The sequence below is a fragment of the Diadema antillarum genome, unplaced genomic scaffold (assembly GCF_040938485.1).
Source record: "Diadema antillarum isolate AM-2024a unplaced genomic scaffold, OU_Dant_1.0 seq00000994_RagTag, whole genome shotgun sequence".
Classification (NCBI taxonomy): domain Eukaryota; kingdom Metazoa; phylum Echinodermata; class Echinoidea; order Diadematoida; family Diadematidae; genus Diadema; species Diadema antillarum.
The window spans coordinates 140,000-157,794 of NW_027271832.1; positions in this window are offsets into that span (position 1 = coordinate 140,000).

Here is a 17,795-nt window from a genome sequence, read left to right on the forward strand (position 1 = left end):
CATTTCTGGATCTCGTTGATTTGATTTTTCTGTGTACGCCATAATGCATTAGAAAAAAAACGTAGTGTGATGAAGAAAACTGCGCTGTTTGTAATCTGGCGTTGACTATATTTCATGTAATTGATATAATGCATTCAGTTTCTCACAAAGTGATCGTTAATTTGCGCGCGTAATTGATGAAGCAAGCTGGGACAATTCGATTATGCACGAGAGGTAAATTCCACACAGATGGGTGAGAGGCAGTACATATGAATTGAAATACAAAGACAAAGAAAAAAAGGAGAGAAAAAGTTCATGTAATTTAGTTCTGCTCAGCCAGGTAGGGATGAATCAGCGAGCGATGCATGTCCCTTTGTTGTAACATCTTAGATAAACAAAGGAAAATGTTTTGCGATCCTTTTTTTCCCTTTAGCTCACGCTGTTTCCTCCTCACAATAAACGCGTTGTCCAGTCTGCCATTAGAACAAAGACTTGATGCGCTTACAATATCAAATTAATAAAGTACCACCGCTCTTGCGCCCCAGCTCACCAAGATTTATAATGGTTGTTCTGGAAGGAGAAAAAAAAAAGTGAAGCCAACTAAAGCGAAAGGAGGTGAACGCCTCTTGTTTACTGCCCATCTTTCTCAGATCGTGGCGGATACACTACAAGATTGATGAAAATAATGAATGAATCATTTCAAAATCGCGTCGTTTTGCCCAATTTGGGGTTTATCCCTGTAAGTGGGGATGGAGCCCCGCACCCTAAGCCCACCTGAGGCTACGAAGAGAAGGTGAGGTTTAGCGCGATTCGTGAGTCACCCTACGCCTGAACTTCTCCGAGCTCTTTTGTCTGAGAGCGGCCACATCCACGCAAAATGTCTTCAAGGGGGTTTGTAGTTGACATGGCAACAAGAAGAAGAGAAATATCATGACAGTGTACGTCCCGTGCCATACGATGTAAATAAGATCACCCTAAAGTCAAGGGTTCCATTCATTTGTTATATTATTGTTTATTGTGAACGTCTGTAGTACGTCCTTGGTCAAATATAATCAGAGTGCAAATATTGTCCCGTCTCTCCATGTCGCTCCGTGTGTAAACATTTTGAGTAGAAACCCATCCAAGAAACAACAGGAAAGTGTTTTGCTATTTCCTTTTTTTTTTTTAGGTTGAGACATATCAGGAGAGTGTGGCAGTATTGAACATGAAATTGAATGCTTTGTTGTTGTAGTTGTTTTACACTGTCGTCTCATCATGGTTGATGTTACGTCACAAGTAACCTTGCAGTCCTAATTCTGAAAAATCACTTATTTCATTCTCATAAAGAGGAATTCCTGACCAATCAAAAGTTAGTCTTAAAGAGTAATATTTTACAAACCAACAATGAAAATTTGATCAAAATCGGATAACTATTAGGGAAGTTATGAAATTGTGAAGTTTCTCTATTTCTTTTTTTTTTTTACAAAACAGGTGTAGAAAAGTTGATATGAAAATGCAGGTGACTTAGCTGATGATCCCATTTCCTCACAACTTTCTATTGATCGTGTATAAAAACTTACGAAAATACAATTTTTCTGCTATAAGAGTGTAAAACACTTTATTATTCCTGGCTGAAAAAGTTCAAAATAATGATCAGATTTAGGCCCTCTATGAGTATTTGAGACTGGGGCATAATTGCGTGTGAACAATCAAAAAAGCACAAACAAAAAAGGAAATTTCGAGATTTTGTGTACGAACTATATGGTAAGTTGTGAGGTGATGACATTACCACCTAAGGCATATTACGCATATCTATATCTATATTTGTCTGAAAAGTAGCAGAACTTCACAATCAATTCTTATACGAATCTCATCAAATTGTCACTATTGTGCTTATAAGTTTTACTCTTTCTTGCAAGACTAACTTTTAACTGGTCCGGAATTCCCCTTTAATGTTCCCTTTCTCTTGTTGCACCTTAGGAATGCAGTGAAATTAAAAAATGTTTACGTTTTTCTCATTCAAATGTCATAGAATTTTTTCTCTCTCTCCACAGCCTGACAGCCGCTATGATGTAGACATTATGTTTCCGATGGTTCACCATTGTCCATGAGCTAATGTTTGAAATCTTTTTAACATTGAATTTGAATTCTTCTTCAAACGTTGAGGAAGCAAACACACATTCTCATGATAACTGATTTCACGTCACGGAGCGAATATTATGCTAATTTCAGAACCATGGCGTGTAGCGCTGTCAACACATTTTATCTCCCTTGACGTTCCACGTCCAACAGATTATTATTATCTTGCCTTATTAATATAGTAACAGACTGATAAGCAATTTACATAAGAAGGAACCCAGATTTTAAAAATACTTCGTAATGTCATATTTCCTTAGTCAAACAACACTTACAAATGGTGTTATTAAATAGAAAAACAAAATATTAGTAATGGCTAGGAGACGAGAGCTCCCGTATAGTGTCTCCCCGCTATACAATATCCGTTTCAGTCCTTAAGATAAGAGGGAAAAAAGTACAAGAAATGAAATGAAACATGAATTAAAGCAAAAGGTTTAATGATGTAGCCTCATTGCGCAATGTGTACACTATATATATCATACCATTGTGTATGTCTGCGGTGCTTAGCTGACTATTACAGTGTTTGGGTCATTGATTAATTGCATAGTGTACACATTGCGCAATGAGGCTACATCATTAAACCTTTTACTTTAATTCATCTTTCATTTCATTATATATAATTATGTATATGCATATGTATATAAATATATATATATATATATACATATATATTACATAATACATACATATATATATACTTTGTATATATATATGTACATTTTCCTTCTTCGCTTGCTCTCTTTTCAACAATCTTTCCAGTTTCATTCAATCGTCAAACTGCCTCGAAAGGTTTAAAAGACAAATTCGATCCGCAAACATAAACTCAGCTTTTTGATATGTTAAAATGATGAGCAATTAAGAGTTTATACACATTAGTATGCATTTGTTTCTGTATCATTATGTTTCTCAATGCTCATTGTTTTTAGTACATTATGATATTATGATTTTTGACCTTTGCCTTTGGTACTATTTTTATATGCGCTACAATTTTTTATCCTTGCATCTTTAACTGTGTATGATAACGCATCTCTATTTTCTCACATTTTTCTTTTACCTTTCATATGTTTGTATCGACTACTTTTTTCTTTTCTTTTCTTTTTTTTTGCGTTGCACTGTGTAAACCTACCTGCAATATTTCAATATTCTGAACAAAGTATGAAAGTGTACTTTTTATCGTTTTTTACTTATGTAGATATCACATCTTGTTTGTTTCTATGTGTTCATTTACTTTTTTTTTTTGTTGCTGTTGTATTATGTGATTTTTACTCGCAATATGTATTATTTGTAACAGGGCTCACTTGAAAAGCAGGCCCTTGGGCCCTGAACGTGACTACCCTGTTCTTTTTTTAGATAAAACTGAATATAATTAAAGTATATACATATATATATATATATATATATATATATATATATACATATATATATACATATATATATATATATATATATATATATATATATATATATATATATTCCTTGTTCCAAACATTGTAGTTGCTCCGCGTATTGGCAGTACTAGAAATAGCAATGATAATGTCACAATAAAGGAATGCATTAAATGCCAAATGCCTTGATTTTAATTCAAAATCCAAATTTTCGGGGGCCTCCCCCTTCGTCAGGGATGACAGTGCTAAAGCACAATTTAGCACTGTCATCCCTGACGAAGGGGGAGGCCCCTGAAAATTCGGATTTTGAATCAAAATCAAGGCAATTGGCATTTAATGCATTCCTCTATTGTGACATTATATATATATATATATATATATATGTATATATATATATATATATGAAAGATAGCTTTCTTCTCTTATATACCATCGATGAACTGTACTATAGAATGAAATAATTTTTACAAAATCATAATTAGTCATTATATGTTTTAGCGTTCTTTTTACTTTGAAGACCTCACATTCTAGTTGTTTTTATAAGCTAAGACTAAGAAAATCGTAGAACGAGGCTTAAAGGAATTCAAATACTAATAAATATAGCGTACATATCAAAGAGATAAAATGGAAAGATGCACATGATTGTATAGAATCAAGTTATGTAGATCATTTAAGGATAAAAACAAAACGAACGATCGAGATGATTAAACTAACACACACATACATAAAGAAAAAAAAGAGACAGACGGTTTCAGGCAATACTGTACATTGACCAACGATGCCAGGGTAGCTATGGGTGCGCCTTAAGTATGGTATTCAAAGACTTAAGTGGTCAAGCGAAACATTGTAAGGATCTTATTTGGCGGCTAGGTACTGCGGCCCTCTAAAAGTTGCCTGAATCTATAGCCGCCCGCGAGAAGTGTTAGCAAGTCAGATCGCCAGAAGGCTTGAAATTCGTCACATGAAGAAAAATTTAAAGAAGAGGAAGAAGAAAAAAAGTATGATAAAAATAGTAAAATTGTTCTGAGCATTCGTCAATATGCTCCCGCCATGATGCGATTTCGATTCCTCATAATTAACCGTTTTCGACATCTTCTCACGCGCCTCTTCCTCTTAAGTCATCTTCTCATCTTGTTTCGACCACTCTTCTAACTGGTGCGGAACTGCACCAAATTAAGACCGTTTTAATATCTGTCCAATTAAATGGCAGCGCGAGGATTTCGCCCCCTTCCCGCCTGCCCTACATAGCTATAGATAGACACTTAGGCTAATAGTTCTACTGGTAACTGGATTCGCGCTTCGTCCTAAACGGATATGACCCGAAGAAAAACTTCCGTTCTGCCATGGAATAGGATTAAGCTATTTGATAATCAGATGGATTGATATTAATTTGTCAAATTTGTGGAGGGTACCTCTGCATCATGTCGCCACTTGTTTACTAAATAATTCTTTCTCTGAAGCTTTTTTTTTCTGTCTCGAGAAAAGCCTGGCGTTGACCTTTCAGTCACCTTTATTTAAAAAAAAATTGCATTTTTCTTGCATTGCAACACAATATTTTAGACAAAAATATTATAAAAGTCGGGTCATTTTTTTGAGGATAAGAAACTCCACACTTCTAATGTCGTTGCACAAAATTAAATTTTCATTCCACCAGATTCAAGGAGAATGCAGATAAGTCCGACGCAAGCGCACAAACCCCGCCATAATATCGTGGATAAAGGCAAAAGTGGTAGGAGCTTGAATGTGTGAAAGAAGTAAGATAGCAAACAAAGCAAACAAAATAGGAGCAACAACTACTACCTGACTTATCATCCCAGTCGCCATTTTCCACCCCTCTCTCGTCAGCTCCATCATTGAGGGCGTTTGAACCTTTAACCGCCAAACGATCGTCCGATTGCCTCTTAGCTGTATATCGATTTTCCAGGAGCGAAAATGGAAATGGGGGAAGAATCGATGACGAGAGATGTTCAGGGTTTGGGGCTGGGAAAACAGGATGAAACCCATCAATAAAACACGAACGGCAAGGGTCCGTGAACCAGAGATAGGAGCCGCTCTACCTACAGAATGTTTTCCGTGCATTTGCCGCCAAAATATTGAGAAAAGGACGGGTTTTCAGACGGTGTTGATCCGGCGCCCACATTTAAGTTTGTTTATTTGTGTTGAGTTCGTTTCTGAGTCAATACCAGAATGAGAAGAGTGGGTTGTGCCACGCACACGGTTCGCTGTTGTGATGTGCCTACGAAAGTTAATGGAAAGACTTTATCAATACCAAGCGACTGTACGATTAAATTGCGATGCGTTTCATATGAATGGCAAAGTTCAACTGAACAAAAAAAACCGACAAAATAACATGTGAGTTTTGTTCTCCAAGATAAATCATTTGATATGGCGCGACTTCTCTCATATGAAAACAGGATTTATCGCTTTCTTCACAATAGGCCTACGTTATTCATGCTAATGACTGTTTATCCACAATGTTAATGATAATTTGTCCATTGTTTTTTTCATGTTTCAATTGTTGCTGAGTGTGATGAGCGCAGCCATGGCACAAGCACTTAGGCCTATACTCCAAATGTTATCCGGTTGAGATAGTCATGATATATCGTAAAACATGGAAGAAAATATTGCCAAAATTTCAGAAGAATATACAGATATTGCAATTCCTGTTTAAACACCACTGTCCTCATTACTATCGGCCGTGGCGTTATCGTGTTTCAGGCATAAGAAGGAAGGGGGGGGGCGGGGTACGGTTAGGGGATGATGAAGAGGTAGAAAGAGAAGGATAGATGTGGTTATTCTTTTACCCGATTTTGTATTTGAAATGTAATGTAAAATGAAACACTAACACGAATAATACAAACAGATTGGTGATAAACTCCACCCTTTTCAAACAATTCTCTTAGAGAATAACAAAGAACCACTGACACAACGACTAGAAGAGCGGCCACTGTACACTCGCCCAACCTTTGTTTGCATCAACTCGTCTCCGTGTGAGAACATTTCTCTTTTCTTCCCGTCACATCTACGTCAAAGGTATGAAGTCATGAATATTAATGGAAGGTGTGATACATATCTACAATGAATGAAAGTCATATCTTTATAAATGGCCAAATATGTCATTGATAAACTTATGGGACCAAGTAACACAAGCGACGGGACGAAACGCAATGCTTAAAAAGAAAACTGAAACCCTTTAAGAAATTATTTGTATTAGATTTCGTATGATATATGAATGAGACAATGTATGATTCATGATTCGAATTTGACTCGGTTTATAAAGAATGACAATAAAGGACATTTCTTTCGGCAGGTCTCGTATATTATGCATCAAATCCATTATTTTCAATTATTGGAACAAATTGAAACATATCCGTGGCTATATGAAATCACATGTACAAAATTCTCGGCGTTGAGTGGAAACATGCTCCCCTTGTTGCAAATCCTGTTATTCAATTTTCCTTTCAGGGGAAAAGAAATCAGTCCGAAACGTAACAAATGATTGCGAAACAACGGCTACAGAAAATGAGAGAAATCTCTTTTATATGCACTGAAACTGGGCTTCTGAGGAATAATAACATAATCCAACATAATCCACTTATACATCAAGCTCTTCCACGAGTACGGCAGGAAAAGAATCGCCAAGGGCGAAATAAAATGGGAGACAATCTTCGGAAACGCCGCTGACATTACATCAAAGAGGAACGCTCGCGTAAACCAAAAAAAGGTTACACACAAAAGAAGAGGAGTGCGCGCATCGAAATCATGGCTCGTCTTACAGTCCCTCCTATTACAATTCCTGCTGGATAAGGGGGGGGGGGGATACATTTATTCTGAGCTAACAATACTATGCATTAGTCATTGCATTCATCAAAAACATTGTCATTTCAATCACAAACTCAATCTAGAAACGACGAGAAGAAGATTGTTCTTTTGATGATATTTGTCAGTGATAGATGACGAAGGATTTTATCTCTGTTTTTGCTTCGCATGTTCAGCCCACGGGGCTTGTGCACCAGTTGCATACGAGATTGACGCGGTGCGAGGAGAGCTGCCCACGCTGAACAAACTTAAAGGCTGCTCAAATCGTGTTTTAACAGATCCTCTTCGATCGCCTTCATCCCACTCCACAGTCTTGTCGGGCTGGCGATGTCATACGATGACAAGAGACGCTAAACGCTCTCGACATTTCACGACGAATTCGTCTTTCTAGAGTACTCTCGTTCTGATGGTGTTGCTGCTGATAGTAAATGAATTTTAAATTTACCATCAAGCAGCAGAAATCCTTGTAAAAAACGCTAGCTCTCCTCAATGTTGCAAAATTATTATAATCATTTTCATGTTATTTTAAATGTGTTGGATTTCATATTCATGTATGCTTCCATGAAATCATACCTATTATTTATGTCAACGTATGCTTTTGTATAACGTGAACATCTGTGCAATTCGACCTTTGGTCGACAGTCAGATTTTGATAACTTATCTGCCTTTTCAATTTCAATTTCACAGTACAAAACCTACCTTGCATGTGCACCTAAGTTTTAAGTGTTTTCGACTTTTGTAGGAGGAATTCGTCTTACTGGTAATTTTATTCAGATGTTGCTGCGATTCCACTAAATTCCAAATTACCATCAAACTACTGAAATATATCAGACGCAATTTAAACATCTCCATGTTTGTTTGTTTGGGGTTTTTTTTTTTTTTGGGGGGGGGGGGGTTGGGGGTCAAGGAAAGTACTAAACATAATGATGTTGTAAATCGATCTTAAAACAAAATAAGTTTTCAACTGGATACAGATGTGGTTGCATTAGACAAGCCAAGTCAAGGGCCACATACTAGTCATCATAATATGTAATATGAAATTACAAGATAAACCCAGGACACAAAACATTTGTCAAGGTGTGACGTGATGCTTCTTTCTTTCTTCTTCTTGTTTGTCTCGAGTAGATATAGTGATACAATGAGCAAAATGTTCGCGAGGTATTGCAGCACCTGAAAGAGTGTGAAATAATCGAGATAGTCGCGGATAACAGAACCTAATAAAAGTTACTTCATGAGTCAAAAATGACAAGCAAACAAGGGAAAAGAAACACACGAACAAGAAAAAAAAAAATGGCGGGAAAATAATGAACATGCGAAATTCGGTACTGCCGAAGATTGGGTAACGCGGAGACGAATGACGGGGAGAGGCCTTTAATACCGAGCTCCACTTTCGGCTCTTTCTGAGGCGGTCCTGCGCATCTTCTTCCATCTTCTGCGACCGTGTATCTTCGACAACAATGACTTAATTGCCTCATTTTCAGCCCCCACGTGCCACGCGTGAGGGCGGAGAGAGGCTTCCGCCCCCATCAACCCAATCTTCCCCAGTTTGATCCCTTCCATCTTCTTGCCACTGTCCATTGTTTTGGTTCTTCTTCCCCCCCCCCCAAAAAAAAAAGAGTCCAAAACTATCCTGCTCTCATTTCCCCATTTTTTTTTCTTATTCATAAAGGGAGAGGCTCATATATGAGAAAGCACTGGTGTAGTTACTGTGACTCATTTATTATGCCTAGAGACTGCCACACTGCCACGGTCCTTAGGTGTACTACGCAGTGTAAGTCACACGAAATCTTTGTTTTGCTGTAACCCCCCCCCCCCCCCCTTCCTCTTCCTCCTCCTCCTTTCAGTCTTGCATTATGTGTATGGGTGAAAATGGGTGTCATTAAGGAAGGGGTAAGAGAGGGTGCACGTTTGGAAGTAAATTAAAGTGAGCGGAGAGGGATCCTCGAGCGTGTGTATCCATGTTTGGCAAATTTATGGGGTAATTTTTGCCGATATCACAGACAAAGGATGTACTTGAAAGGAAACAAATGCGCAACTGTAGCTTACAAGAACAGAATTTCATTGCTTATCGGAAGGGGCGTCGACCACTTATCAATTATTTCTCTGTCTATTCATTTTCTTTTTCTTTCTTTTTTTATTTCAAACAGGATATTCCACCCTCTTTTTCATAAATTTCCTCTTACGCATTCAAAACTTATGCGCTTTGTGTGTAAGCGGAATCAAACCTCATTAACCGACTTGAGACTTTGATTTCATCCGCCGAATGAAGCAAAAGCGAATGAAATAAGAGCTCATGGTAATGTTGAAAATCGTCTTTATTCATATATCTTGTTTCATGCGATTTTGCTCAGCAAGTGCTTAAAAAAAGAATATTAAAGTGTACCCTTGTTACAAGTTCATAATATACAGTTGACCATTAGTCCCAAGTCGGTAAAAGAAGAATTGATGCGAATGATGTCTTGTTGTCACCTCATATTTCTATTTGCGTCTTCTTGTGCAGCACCAGGGAAATTAAAAAGCTAAAAGATTAAGAGAAAAGGAAAATATCAGTAAGCATGGTTTCAGAAAGGCTGTTACGGGAAGACGATAGTATAAAGACACTGTGAGTTGTCAGAATTTCTTAGCGGCAGATGGGTCGCGAAATGATAGCGGGTTGATTTGGCGGGAAGATACGTGATTGGCTTGTCGCTCTCAATTTGCTTTGTTCTTGTCCCTTTTCTCCTAATAAGTCTGTCGCGTTCGGATGCCCTCGAATCGCAGAGTGAGAAAAAAGAGAGAATAAACCTGAACGAAAATCATGGTTACACAAGCAAAGAGAAAATGGAGCTGTAAACCACTTTTACCATGATTGGAAATTATTCCTCTTTAATCTAACGCCTCGTAGTATAAAACAGATATGATTCTTGTAGAAATATGTAGGCTATTTGATGGGATCCTGAATATGTATATGAGTATCCGAGAAAGCGACTTCTTAATCATTGTGCAGTTTATTGCCTTTTCTAGGTGACACGTAAATGGTAGTCTTCAATCAATATCTAGGCCTGTATAGTTTAACAAATATTTGACATTCTACTTTTTTCATTTTTTACATTTTTCTTTGGTGAGGCTCAATGTCCGTGTAAAGAGTGAAGCAATTACAAAAAGACAGTAAATAACTGAACCATAGTGTATATGTATGTATGTGTATATACAGTATGTATGTATATATGTATGTAGGTATATATATATATATGTGTGTGTATATATATATATATATATATATATATATATATATATACATATATATATATACATACATGTATATATGAGTGAGCAACAGTTCTCCTTTACAGAGATGCGACAGTGTTTCTATCATAGTGTAGGGTTCAAACGGTCACTCATTTTGGTAATGCAGCGTTACCATGGTTACGGTGAAATGCTACGCCAACGAATAGGATGGGACCCAGTTTTAACTTGAATCGGATATAATCTAATGCAAAGCTAAAGTATGACATCTTCCCCTAACACGTTGGATGTTGTTTACATAAACATTTGCAAAGCTTTGAATTGAATTTGAATTGAAAGTGAAAGTTGATGAAGTTGTGACGTCATCGTCTCCCAAGTTGTAATTGGCATGCACACAAATGTTTTTTAGAATGTAATATTTTGAAATGAAATCTAAAAGTATAAAACTTGTCTCTATCGAGTTATCTATGTGATGAGTTGATATGACCTCGCGCTCATGTCGGTTTTCTTGGAACAGAAAGTGGTTGCAGTTGATGAATATCAGCCAGAACATGGCTCTTATTATCTATAAAAAAAAAGAGAGAGAGAAAACGGACAATTTGAAAGTAATGACGGGTTGGCTTTATTTACTGTAATTTGCGTATTACAGGTGGTTGCACTGTATGTTTAATTTCGACAAGTGAAACTTTTGATTGTCATACTATTATCTCATGACTGGCTGTTGTTGTTTTTTTAAGAAACTTATTTGCAGGGCCCCTTGGTAGAGCAGTTCCGAGTGAGCTAAAAGGGCTACCCTGCTAAAAGAAAACGGAATGAATGAATAAATAAATAAATAAATAAATATATAGATAAATAGATAAATAAATAAATAAATAAATAAATAGATAAATAAATAAACAAGTAAATAAATAAAAAAGAAATAAAGAAATAAATTTCGTTCTATTCGTTTGGTTTGTCTCTCCTTCACAAAGCCAACACGTACATGGAGTGTTGTTTGACTTAAACTTCATCTTTTTCAACTACTTAATGCTAACAATTTTAAAGTAAATCTCTTCATTATCAGGTGCTCATAATTTTCTTACAGATATTACACAGCGGACATTTCGTTCAATTCTTAAGCTCGCCAGCGTTCTTCTCCGCTTCGTCCACCCGAGGCCACGCAGCACAGCCTGATATACTGTTTTTAGAATCGCATCAACATATCATGCATTTGTTCAGTAAACACTCCTCCTTTATCTCTATCCATCCCTTTTCTTCTTCTCTCTTTTATCCTCCTACACTTTCAGCTTTCTTCCGCTCAATCATGTCATCACCCCCCCCCCCCCCACCCCCTGTAGTTCCTCTTGTATTCTTCATGCTTTTTTCTCTTTGTTCTTTTTATTTTTCTTTTTTTCTTGCGTTTACCATAAGAATTACGGAATTAGCCTGGGGCGAACATATTCAGCGGGCGCTTGCACTGTGTGTGCAGGAATCATTAGGGTACGATCGGAGCGCACGAGATGCGTGTCCGCCCCGCGCGACCCGAGGGCTGCGTATAATAGACGGATTATTCCCGCGCCTGACAATAACCGTTCACACTTAACGTCTTTCTGCTAATTACGACAGCTATATCATCGCCAACATTTCTACACGGCAATGAGTATCAGTCTCATCTGTGAACAAAAGGAGTCCATGCCTAGCTATTTCCAGCCGAGGCGGTGTATGATATAGATTTCTAGAAAGATTTCCCTACACAATATACAAAAAAAAAAAGAATCAACGTAAAAAAGGGGAAAAAAATATTGAAGGGCTTTTTAGCACTACAACGTCAAGCTCGAGATCCCATTACCGAATCACGAGCAGACATTTATCAGCCAACTGTTAAGTGTGACCTTTATGTATATATTTTCCCCCGCATGATGGCGAGGTGCGGACCATGTTTTGGCATAAACTTGGGGAAGGCAATTGGTGCTACACAAGACCACTCCATCTCCACATATAAATAGTTTACACCTGCTTTACTTTATTTGCATACATTGTTCAAACATGACATATGCATGCACACGCAAAAAAACCCCCAACAACCCCAAAACAATATCTATTTAGAAAGAGGGAGGGAAAAAGAGAGCAAGTGAAGAACTTGAGAGCCTTAAAATTATCATGTGAAAGGGTCATGGATAAGAAGTACCTTACTTGAACACATTCTACCATATCGTCAGACGTTTGTTAGATAGCAGACTGAGAATACGGCACAAGCAAGTATACTGGGAATTCGAGTTGTCAAAATGCAACAAAAATAAACCCATTAGATACTTTGCACAATAAAAGTAACATGAATGTGGACAAAATAATGAATTGAGGCAGCAAAGCAAACCGATTATCTTCATACAGCACATTTATGAAATTTCATTCGCAAGAGCTAGAAAGTTACATGAACATCCTGTTCTTGTTTCTAAAGCGCCCTCTGGTTTAGATACCTGATTAGGTCGAGCAATTTATAGGTAGAGCATTACGCCAATAAATGCTTGTGGGCCCAGTCCACAAAACCAAATAAATGTCCTCTCTCTTCTGATGGAAATTGTCTTTGTTTATTTATGCCTCTGCTTCCCCTTTAACGTGTCTGTATTTTTTCTTTCTTTCTTTTCTGGCCGATTTGTTTGTAATAAATCTTTAATCTTTACTATCTAAACACTAGTGATCACCATCACTATTGTTAAAATTATTACTATACATGTCATGAGACAAGAATATCATCAGTAATGGTTGAACAACAGGAGTATTAGTCGTGATAGCAGCACTCAAATTCATTGTGTTCGTCATCCTGATGAGACGAATAGAGCTTGTGTTATTTGTGTTTAAGATTTCGTTCCTTCAACGACAACCATGTGCCACGATGATAATGTCCCGTAGTTTACGAATCGGCACAAAGATAGTATCCAAGTTTAGGTTCTCATTTTCTTTCGTCCATAGTTTTGACGACGGTGATGTTAATATAAAACAACACGCTTCACTGATATCAGTCCTTCGTACAATTATCATTGCAAAGTAATGATAGATGCATTCACCGTATTTTGTTTTAAATTCCTATTCTTAGTTGTCCTCGGCTTGCTTTTGCTGTTGTTGTTATCATAATAGTGTCGATGGTTATCTTTATTATTATATCATAGTTATATCATTATAATTTTTATCAATTTAAAAAGGTTGTTCATTAATTCAAATGCGATGTGAAGCACTATGATTATTATAGTCTTGCGCTGACTTTCGTCGACATATTCTACTATAGTGTTTACAAGCAAAAACAGACTTTCACCTAATCATCAATAGTACAGGTATATTTTCAGCTTTAAAAATGTATGATGATTACGGGTTTCCATTCTCAGGCACATACTGTATATCATCAGCACGTCTGCACACATAGACACGAACATCGTGAATGATATATATATGTGTGTGTGGGGGGGGGGGGTAGAAAGAAACCTATAGGGCTGGAACCGCCATACATATTTTCCTATTTTACAAGCAATTTAGGTTTTTCGTTTGAACCTGAGAAAGATTTATAAAATGGTATGTTAACTAGTAGTCCGGATCAATATACTAGTACAAATATGTAACATAAACCCTATACAATACGACACATAACATACCTGTGTATACAGCATGTATGTGTATATTATGTATTCATTTATATAAATATATATTTATCTATATTTGCCCACATGACAGCTTAACTAGTTCAATTAAACATTTACATTTTCTCACAAGTAAGATAGAACAATACATTGTAACCAAAGCAGTTCATCTTGGTGCAATTCTTTATTTACGTAATAATGTGATATACATGAGGCAATGTGTTCTTATTGTGACGAGACATATCGAAATAATACTCACGATAATGCAGATGATTTTAATAATCACAATGAAAATAATCATAAAAACAATTTGATAATCATGAAACACTAACAATAGTATTTACACATATTTTCAATGGGTATTACAGCTGCAAGCATATCGGTCACATAACTGTAAATTCATAGTGCTACGTGTGTTTATGCCAGTGACGGACGTTATTGTGTTTAAGTACAGTTTCATTACGCGCAGAAATACAGCGTCAGCTTGCACATCACAAAGTTATGTAGACATTATCTTACACAATATATTTTAATGTCAGTGATTGAAGCAATATCATGTGAATTCAGTTCAGGTCTGCTTGTTTGAACTCGGTATGTGAATATTGTGGCTCTTTCAACTTTCAACTTTCAACTTTATTTTTCACCTCCATCAAAATGAACAAAGAAATTATGTACATTGCATATACACGGGGTATTTGTGATACAGAACAAAATTTGAAAAGGTACATAAGAAAATTATGAAAATGAAAAGTAGATGCGATTACATCTTTGTTAAATATCATGTTTATTAGCGCGTGTGTCTCTGCGTATCTCTTATGCATATTTTAATATCCATAAGTGTGACGAGATCGCGTTTCCGGCTAGAAAGCTTGCTTAGAAGAACTCTTGAAAAAAAAAGCAGCGATAACAAAATGCCGCCAAACTCGTAGGTTGTGTTAGGATAATGCCGTCTTTGACCAGTGTGAACGCGTTGCTTAAAATGTCTTAACAGTCAGGAGATGAGCGTCCCTGTCCTGAAGTAGCAGTGTTTCTCTAAATTAATTACAAGATTATTTCCCCGTGTCGGTCGCCATCTTCTCCTCCTCTGACGTATGGCTCCTGAGATACCCTCGTATGTCCCTCCCGAATGCCATTAGCGGAGGCCTACGTTGCTAATTGCCGCAATGTCTCCACTGAATTAATCAATACGTCCACCGGACCCTGTTTACACATCGGTTTTTATGATGTGCTCATTTCAAGATTTCGCCCATTGGCCAAGCCTGTTGCACATGTCGAAATAACCTCCGTCGATGTTTGCATAGAATTGCTACGCCGCCGCAGCCTCCGACACCGCCGTCTTCTGAGAAGCAGAAAACGTTCGTCGCTCGGATCCTCGTAGCGTAGGTGATCTGAGGCGGCCGTGCTAAAAAATACATCATCGATGTCATGGGAACAGCATTCTTCACATGAATAAAGCATACCTCTGGCGAATCGAGTTATGATTTTGAAAGTGGCATAAAGCTCAGGAGAGAGTCACGTAGAGCCTCAGAAGATAGGATTGATACAGGGTATTCATAGGTATGGGATTTGAGTGCAGACAGGGTCGAATCTGTGAAAAACAAACATGTTATACAGCACCAGAAATTGATGCGATCGTATTCAAAGGGTGGCATACTTTTGGCGAGCCATACCACTAGAATGCCCTATGTCTATGCATGTGGGAGGAAAGGAACTCTACGCAAATAAAGCTTAACTGAAGCGGCATACATCAACATTACTTGTTCTACCATTCCTTGTTCGAGTCCTCGCCGGGCAGTACACACGAGGACGTGGGAGGGAAGTCGTGAGATAGCTTACATGATGAGAGCTGTTGGTCATAAACACTACTTGAGTTAGGACGGCGTTTATTTCACGGGCGAAAGGTACAGTCTAATAACGCATGTAAGGCTTACCTATATGCAGTCCTTGTTTTCGCCGTAACAAACTAACGAACCCTCATTTATCTTGCATTGGACGCAAATTGACGATATCCACTGCTTGTACCTGTTGGATCGATTAATGACAGGCAGGGACGCTTTGCTCTCATCCACTACTTTGCTTTGTCGCGTGGCTTTTGGAAATGGCGGAAATTTTGACAGCAGCTAAAAGAATCATAAGGGGAAAAGTGACGGTCATTGTCCAAACATCTGGACATTATCTAGCGCGTTAAGAAAATCGATCGCAATGTGTAATACAGTAAACAGACGCCCGAGGTCTGTATCGATGTGTGATCGATAGAAGTTACGGTCGCGCAACAGTAAAATTATTCCCGCATCCGACCTACTGCATAACAGTCATTGAATTGTTGACGAAGCCGAACTGGAAAAAAAAATAGTCGTAGCTAATCGTTACTGATTGCTCTCTTTTTCTCTGTTCGAGACTAAACAAGATCAACTCGGCACGAGGCTTTGGCACTTTGGCATCGGCGTACACTACGGCCAATTCACTCTTTTAAAGATCATATTTCATAACAAACGAACGTGACATGCTATCTCCGCATATTCTGGCAAAATCATTCAACAGAAAATATCGGAGTGAAGTCATGGTTCTCAAATGTATCTCTCAGGAAAAAACAAAAATCTAAAGACAACCGAATACAAAATCACTAATTTCTCTTCCAGTGTCATCAATATGTTGTCGTTATGCCGTCTTTGATTCCATGCAGCATTACTTGGGACTTTGGGTGAAATTACGAGGTGACATGAAATACCATTATGCCGTAAACTGTCAATTAAAACGACATTCTTGTTGCTCGATGGTGTGCGTTAGCACGAAGTGCAATCATCTTCTCCTTGTGATGCTGGATGTCTTAAAAGACCTTGAAACACGTACAAAAACCAGAGAAATGTTAGGGGAAAGACATAGAAGCGACTCTATTTGCCTTATCAAGGTGATGAATGAAGCTAAAGCCACGCCTACTCAGAGGGGAAAGACAAATGGTCTTCTACCAATCAGCGACCACGAATCATCGGTACGGCGAACGGGCGCGATCGCAGGTTCTTATCGACCCGGTCTAATCTCATTAGCCGACGAAGGGGGTCTGTATTGTCGCGTGCGGTGCTCGTGCCCTAACAATGAGACAAAATGGAGTGCCTCGCCTTTGTCGTCCTGTTTCACCCTCAAGGGCTATATAAGTGATGTCATTCTCAAACAGCGCACTTACTTAAAGGTTGTGCGTGTGTACAACTCCTTCAAGCACCACTTCTCCGTCTGTTGGCCCTTCTCATCGAAGGAGCAGCGCGGCATCGCTTGAACTTGACGACTCCAAACGGTAAAGGAGAGTGTGCGCACACACGTTATAACGTTATACACCTTGTGAATCGCTCAAACGTCTTGCTTCTCGATTAGCCTACGTTACCCGTGTCATCTCGTTTCCCGCCAATTCACGCCGCGGAGTGGCCGGCCTCTTTTCAACCCCTGTTGTCTCTTTCGCTGCCCGGCACTCGCCAACAAGTGTACCACAAATTGGCTGTTCTCACCTCGCTTTGTATTAGTAGGCACCTCGGAATGAGGTAAGATATGAACAAACATCAGTTGAGACTAAGGAAATTATGAGATGATCCTCGCATTTCTGCAGTGATTTTTCGTTTTAAACGCACTATCTGTGACCCGTGGTCCATATATTTCCTCCAGCAGTCAGTTCTAG